The sequence below is a fragment of the Pseudopipra pipra genome, chromosome 2 (assembly GCF_036250125.1).
Source record: "Pseudopipra pipra isolate bDixPip1 chromosome 2, bDixPip1.hap1, whole genome shotgun sequence".
NCBI lineage: Eukaryota > Metazoa > Chordata > Aves > Passeriformes > Pipridae > Pseudopipra > Pseudopipra pipra.
The window spans coordinates 39,262,438-39,270,684 of NC_087550.1; the positions used below are offsets into that span (position 1 = coordinate 39,262,438).

The following is an 8,247-nucleotide window of genomic DNA, read 5'->3' on the forward strand; positions in this document are numbered from 1 at the left end:
CTTATCCTTCCCAGCTGTCTGCTCTATCTCTGCTGCAAGTCTAGGTAGCAGTGAAGGTGATTTTAGAAAGCTATGATGTTTGCTATGGCCTTTGCATATCTTTTTCATGAGTATTAAGGCTGTCTGCGTGCTGATTGGGGAGGGGAGGTGAAAATATCTAAGCCTTCTCAGCTATTCTAAGAGAGAAAATCATGGAAATATTCAATGATAAATGCTATCTGTGTACTGTTTTAAAGATCTTGTGCCTATTCAATTTGCTTCCATTCTTTTCTAATGATCTTTAAATTTTAATTTGGTATTTCTAGGTATTTTCTGAGGCAGAGGAATGTGAGAATTCTATGGTGGAAATAAGACCTAGAAGGAGGATACACCAAATCAGCTCTATTCCTGAATGACCAGGGGTATCCTGTGCTTCTGCCAGAGTGCAAAGGATACGCTAAGTTCAAAGATTTGGCAGCTAGAGCTCGGAACTTTCTCGAGGGAAAGAGAAACATCTTGTGAGAGAAAAAAAACCTTTAGACAATGCTTTTTCCCCACCCTTCATCTAGAGAAAAGCAACTGAGATGCAGTAATAACACACTCTGACACAGCTGAGAGCCTGTACACAGTGATAGGAGGGAAAACACGGGGACCAGGACTGTCTTTTAATTTGGCCATTGCCTGAGGATGACAGGAAGCTGCTGTCAATCACGAAGTGAAAAGGACGATATTTTAGTGTGCTTGAGACTGCAAAAGGGGCTCTTTTGTTCCTTCTGTGATCTATGAGTAATTTCTGACATAAAACCTCCAAGTCACCTACAAAGCCAATTTGGGAGAGAATGGTAACAAACATTTCTTCTAGGAGTTCTGGAAAAAAAAAAAAAAAGAGAAAAATAATTCCTGCCCTTTATTTTACCTGGTATTATCTGCTGTACAAATGTCATTAAGCGACATTTCTCTCCTACAGCCATCCAGTATATATGAGGATTATTATTCCCTTCTTCTCCTCTCTTCCACTGAAAAACAGATAGTGTCTGACAGTTAATGAGGGGGACTCTAATCTGACAGCACTATGAAAGCTGCTGACAGAAAAGATCTTGATAATGGCATAAGAAATTCTTTCTATCTCAGGCTACCATTAAGGTACCTGTCTGCAGCTGGGAAGCCAGGACATTCTCCTATAATAGAAGCTTGTTAGATCTGAATCCTCTTGTACTTCTGCAACCTGTTTAAGAGGAAAACCCAAAACAGCTGTAGGGAAAATAAGAAAATAAAGGCATTCAAAATATAAGGGCTTACTTAGATTAAATTCCTAAATCGGAGTTTGTTGCCATTATTCTGTGCTGAACAATTAAGGTGAATTTTGCTTTCAGTTACAGCATAATCCCAGAGTTACTCTAATACTCTGCATACATATGTATATAGAAATAGAGATTTCGCTGTGGGAGGTACTATATATCATGTGGGACTTTCTGAAGTGGAGAAATTGCTGTGCAAATTTACATGGTGGACTGCCTATGATTTTGCATAGTACAAGCTGTTCTGGATTGCCTGCCCTAGACCATGTGGCATAGACAGAAATTGCCTCCTCAGCCTCAGTCCTGTGCCTTCAACCCCAAGAGACCAGTCTGTGAGACAAGGAGTGATATTTCTCTGAGGTGCTCCCAGAGTATTTCAGAGCAGAATTTTGTTCTAAACATGCATTCATGATTTTTCCTTTGGTGTGGTCGGCCCTATGGTTTTAAACTATTAAGACTTTGGACACTACTGGTGTTGGGGAGGCAAATTTCTTACTACCTAAGGGCAGAAGATGAACATCAACCATTTGGACACAGCTTCGAGTTGAGCACAGGTAATGATTTAATTTCTGAGATCTTTTATTGTGCTTGAAGAAGGGGTTAATGCAGATCTAGGGTGGAGGTTATGAGAAAGGCAGTGGTGGCAAGCACAGAAAACAAACTGTAACCAGAGAAGTTGAAATGAAGATTTGTTTTCGGAGGCCAGCACAGAAGAATTTTAGCATTAAGTTTGCTACTTGTTCCGTCTTTATTGAACTTTCTCAAAGGGTTGTTCTTTATATGTGTGTCTCAGTAAAAAAGAGAAACATGTTGCTTTGATGTAGGTTTTCTTTCTTTAAACAAAGAACAGGCAATCCAGGTGCTCAACCCTTCCTAAGAGGAAAGCTTAAATAAGGCAGCCAGTGTACCCAGCCTGTCTCTTGCATTTTGGAGGGTTAAACTTCATGTAAATTTGTGAAGCTGGCACATATAAAAGCATATTCTACCTTCTGTATTTTTTCCCACTGGTATGTTGTCTGCTCACAAAAAGTGGTGTTTCTATGCAATTTTCTCCAGATATTCCCATTTTTTTTTGTTTTGTTTTTGCTTTTGTTTCTTTTCCCCCCTACCTACACATTCCATTTTAGTGCGCCATCTGCTTTCAACCTGCTTAGCGTTATAATCCAGCTTTTAATGACAGAGGAATTCAAGTGCCAGGGTCTGTATTTTATTGCTAAAGATGGCATGGAGACCTTCTTTAAATGGTTCCAGTTCATCTAAAGCCCCTGTTTGGATGGTTTTCAAAGGCAGCTTAGGGTTATCAAGCTTCTACTGCAGATCTTGCTAATCTTTTTAAAAGGACTCTCTCTGAGGTTCTTTAACTTCCTAAACACTTCTTTTTGCCTACTTCAAAGCTAGGAAATATGGTTTTTTTAATGTGAAAATTTCATACATCCCTGTCTTAATTTTTCTTGACAGATGCAAGCTGTTGTGTGACCTAAAATCCAGGAAAAAAAAAACAAAAACAGAAACCCTACCTTAAAAATGTATAAAATAATTTTTGTCATTTTTACACTTCAGACTGAAACTTTCTTAAATACCTGACGCTTTAAAGTCTTGGGTCTTGCTTATTTCTGGAGAAGAGACTGAATTAAAATAGTGTAGACTTTCAACTTGGGAATCTATCTTAATTTTGAAGTGTTTGCAACTGCTGGTAGCTGCAATAGTTTCAGCTACTTTTTGTTTCTCCAGCTTTGGATATTGCAGCTTTCTCTGTAGGCCAGCTTTCTGAAGTTCAGCAAATAACCTCCATGAGTGTCCTGGGGCTGTTCTCCACAGTGGACGCTTCTCCTCCCTGACATACACAAGGGATTGTGCTGAGCTGGAGGCAAACTGCCAGTCAGGACAGATTGCACTGAACCATTCTTTTCTTCGGCTTAGGCGTGTGGTCCATGTGTGCAGAAGAGTCCTGCTTTGGCATTGCCTGTTGTGTCCCAAGTGTCTGTCAGAGCAAGAAGGCCACATAAATTGGCAAGGAGCGATAAAAAAGATTTTGCGCACAGTGTTATGTTGTTTCTGGGACTTTTGTACCCACAGAACACTGGGGTTTTTTTTGGGTGGATTTCTGAATAGATGTTTTATTCCCTTAGATTTTAAACTGTGATTTCTACTTGCATATATGTCTATATGAAATCCCAGTGGGCATTAATCTGCATCTTTAAGCACTTTAAATATCTTTACAGTGTTGTTCTTCACTTATCTGTGGGGAGATAACTCCTCAGTGGAAGCTAAAATTCTTTATAGAAATACCTCTGCTGTACAGAAAAGATATTTTTCTCTATGAAACTTGTAGATTGGTTTTGTTAATATTCCCAAGTAATTTCCCAGCAAAGATCAAATTCTCTGTTATATTTTGTACATCTACCCAGAAATCTAAGAGAAACTTTTGCCCTTTTTTTTTTTATTTTTTTGTTAGTGGAAAAGTCTAATTGGAATGGATGAAATGACATTATTAAATACCAGAATGAAGATCACCAGGGAAATAATCGAGCTGCTGATACTCTGATACTCTAATGTTAACTCAGTGCTTCTAAATAATCAGTAATCAGCAGCTTGAATTAGACTGAGATAGATTCAGCTAAGTGCTTGACTACTCAAAGTGAGTGCAAGAGATTTGGGGAAAAGCTCAGTGCAGTCAGGGAAAAAAAATGTACTGCATTAAATATGCAGGACTAAAGAAATCATGCTTCTATTTTATTTTAAGTAAACACATTATCTTTTGATATATGTTGGTCTTTCTTCATGTGAATCATGAATCTTGCAGCACTTCAAGCCCTGATTAATATTCTTAATTGCTCTCCCTTTTTCATTCTTGCAGCTGGCAGATGGAATGCTGCAGATCAGACAGTGCCATATCAGTAGTGTTAATACTGTCTGTGAAGAAATGGTGTTATAGCCTGCACGTTTATCCCCTTTGATCCATACACAAATGAAGCAAGGTGCAATAATCAAGACTTGCTTTTTAAATTTTTTTTTCTTTCTCTTTCCTGTCTCTGTGGTGTTAACCCTGTTGGGAGCAGATGATAGGACATGGACTGTGAGCCAATTTCTGTAATGACAAACAATTTTCAACAAAAAGGACATCTGGAAATCCTAGGACATCTACGTCCAGAATGGATATCTGCATCCCTTCTCTCTGGACAAGATATGCTAGACAAATGTCTATCTTCCAGTAAGCTGGGCTGAAAATTATTAGTAGGAGTGTCAGCAGTTTTTGTGATTTTCTTTGCCAGTGCTAATTAGAGTGGATATACAAAGAATACAAAAGAAAGAGCATAATATCAGTAAGAAGCTGAGAGATGATTTCTAATTAGCTGAAAAGTGAATGAAGGTTCAATATTTCCTTCTGTTTGCTAGGGGCAAAGAATGAGTTCTCTGAATGAAAAAATCCTAATTACTCTAGAAATTTAAGCTTTTCAGATCTTTCTATTTCTTATGTGTTTTCAAACTACCTTCCAGGTCAAAGAATGACTTTTCTCACTAGCAGCAATGCAAAATCTATTTTGATAGGAAAAGCAAGACCTTCCTTCTCTGTCATGACTGTTAGCAAAACCAGTAGATGAAGAGTGATCAGTTCATTTTATAATGTGCACATTGGTTTGTTGATGTTAAAATTAGATGACATTTTATGTGGTCAACATTGCTATCATAATCTATTTGTTTACAATGAAAATATTTTACCCTAAGGAAATATATTATGCTATGCATAATTCACTTGGCTTTTGGACACAGGAAGCTTTCTGTGTTTTTCAGTTAGTTTTGTAAGAGGAAATGTGTTTTCTCATGCATTGAGTAGGACTTGTAAATGTACCGTCCCATGAAGGCACCAGAATCTGACTAACATGAGATGATAGGCTAAAATTCAGGACTCTACTTTGAATATTCATCTTGTTGGAATAAGTTAGGTAATGAATCAAATGACCTCCTGTGATTGCTTGGATGTGATTAAAAAAAAAAAAAAAAGGAAAAAAAGATGTACAGTATCACAGGTTATGACACCAGCACATAGAACTGCTGCAGAACCCTCAAGCTCAGACATCATAATTCCTCATCAGCTATTTCTCTGAAAGGTTTGGAACTTTGTCATTGAAAGGACTCTGTGGTTATAACAATGATGTCAACTTGCAGGAATTCAAAGAAATGTGTATTGAAGAATACACAGTGAAACTACTGGATGTGAGGCTACAAAATACCCATTTAATTATCAGAAATATTCTGAACATGTGTCCATTTAGGACCCATCAGTTCCACCCTGGCTGCAGCCTCAGGTGTCAATGCAAAGCAAAGCAAACTCAGCTTAGTAATTCCTATAACTTCCATCAGTAAGGTGGTAGTCTAAGCAAGTTCCTACACTGGCATACTTACTTATAAGACTTCCTTTTTCTTATGGTTTCAACTCCTTTTGGTTGAAACTATATCTCAGTTCATGTTATTATTCTCACTATTAATAACTGTAAGCTGCAAGTGTCTGGTTAGAATTCCCTGGATGTGCCAATTGTTTTCTCCATTGCTGTTGTTGTCATCGAACTTACATTTTTGTAGCAGTATTTGTCATGATGCTAAATTCTCATAGTTGCTGCATAGGTGTTGTAAAGTGTTTCATGCATTCTGTGCTGGAAACCAAGGCATCATGGGGTTGCATGAGGTACCGGCACCTTTCTTATTTTGAACAAAACTACCTCATTCTTTTTTTTTTTTTTTTTCTTTTTTTCTGCTTCAGTGTCTATAATAATTATAATTAAATGAAATTTGTTGAGGTGTTTCATGTATCTGGTGGGGTAAAGATGTGTCTTTTTGATTTGATTTACCACTCCGATGTACAAAATGCCAAATTTTCCCTCTGGCAACATGTGACAGTTGTAACACCATTCTCATTCCAGGCAGGTTTCAGGCTAAAACCTGAGGTGTATTAGAGAATTCGTCTGATACAAATTGGCCCTGTTCTTGCTGGACACCAAATCAACAAGTCTAACATCTGCAAACCAGGATTTTTTTCCTTCCTTCCAGGCATCCCATCACTGTTGTTCTTTGGCGTCTGAACTCACGGTGAACTGAGTTTATCTTCATTAGATAAATCTATCTTCAAAGATAGGCTTTCTCTTCATTACGGGATAATATAATGTGTAAGTGAAAATTGGTAATGAGATGTTACTGCTCTTGGAGTGTGATTTATTAGGAGGAAGCTAAATTCTGGTTAAACAAATACACTTCTATTTGAATGTTGACAGAAGATGAGTAGAGCATCTGATCATTCCTTATATCTTTAAGAAGTGGCTTCCTAATGAAATCAGATACTTTAAGTATCTAGATCTCTAGCTCAAAACTTATTTGACATTTCATTATCATATGAATTACTTTTTTAGCTTGGCAAGTTTAGACATAAAACTTGGATACTAAGTACTGTGTGAAAAATTGACTGGGGGAATTATAAAGATTCTAATATCTCAGCATTTTCTTTGCTTTTATTGATCACTGCAATCTTGATGATGTGTCAGCAGCCAAAAAGCGTTCTAAGTAAGTTGATATATTAAAAATGATGCAACCTTTTATCTAGATTTATATAAGATGCAATCAGATGACACACAACTGTGATCTACTTTGTGACTTTCAAAATTGGTTACGTCAAAATCAAAGGAAATTTGACTGAATAATATTAATATTTTATTGCTAGTTGTCCTTATTTATTCAGATATTTACTTTGATATGGTCCCTAACATTTATTCTGAATGAAAGTCTAGAGACTTATAACCACCCTAAAAAATGTAGTTTTCCAACAGAAAATTGTTTGTGTTTAAGTATAGTATATGCTTAGGTGTTACAGAACTGTTGCATCACCCTAGCTATCACATTTTGGCTTTATACAGGTTTTAGTGAATTATATCCTGACTAAACCAGAGAAAAATTACTGTTAACAAATGTGACAGTTTCTGTTGGGATTTTTTTTAAGGTTGACTAGATTAAATTGGATTTATCTGAAACCTGGTGTGTCATGTAATAAACTGGGTGGGGTGATTGGTTAAAACATAGGTTTTAACTCATGTTAGCTAATTTATATACCCTAAAAAGTACAGAAATTTTTAGTTGCTAAAAATGCATGTAACAGGTAAAACATATAGTAAAAAAAAAAGACTGAGAATGTCAAAATGATGTTTAACAAAGAGGTAGTTCTGTTTTATAATAAATCCCAGCCACATCTAAATTATTGCCATATCAGCTGCTAAAGCTTTCATTTTTTATCACTTTTACCCAGGTAAGGCAGGGGAACGAACAGCCATATACATGCAAAGCTCTTCCTTGGGTAAGTCACTAAAGGGGAGTGGTCTAGGGAGAGATGGGTCTCAGGGAAGATGGGCTCAAATCTGTATTCTGTCACTAACCCCCTGAGGTTAAGCAGGGAAAGACCATAAATCCCATATGTAAAAAAAAGGGGTTGTTTTCATTTTCAGTGGGTCATAAAATACCAAGGGCTGTTGCAGACCTAAGGAGAGATTTGCTCTGCTTTTTCTACTTTCCTAAGTGAAGATTACTGAACTTTTTGGTTTTAAAGTGTGCTCTGAAGTCACAGAATCGGTTTCCATTCATCAGCCTGGAAACAAAGATCATTACACAGAGCAGCCTAACACTGTCTAGCAGAACTGTTTTGGAGATCTCTGAAGAGAAAAAGAAGGAAAAAAAGTTAATAATATGATTGAATCAACACATAAATAAAAAAAACAAAAACAAAACCACAAAAATGGTATGTTTCCAGGGTGTAAGAGAAGATGGAAGGAAAAGAGACAATTAAATAGTGAAATGACAGTGAAAAGGAAGAAGATGCATTCTGACTTAGGGGTCATTGGGGACCTGCGTGTCTGGAAACCCAGGACCCATTGTGTCTTTCTGCTTCTATTTACTTCCTTCATCCTCTGCTTTGGTGACACTGCATTTTGGG

At 37.0% G+C, this 8,247-nt stretch overlaps 1 long non-coding RNA gene across 1 annotated transcript; it reads left to right on the top strand.

Annotated features, from left to right (window-relative positions):
• Window positions 1-6,329: 6,329 nt before the first annotated feature.
• LOC135406766 (uncharacterized) lies at window positions 6,330-8,024 on the top strand. Its single transcript, XR_010426469.1, has 3 exons — window positions 6,330-6,439; window positions 7,567-7,614; window positions 7,864-8,024. It is a non-coding gene; the product is annotated as an uncharacterized LOC135406766 (long non-coding RNA).
• Window positions 8,025-8,247: the final 223 nt, after the last annotated feature.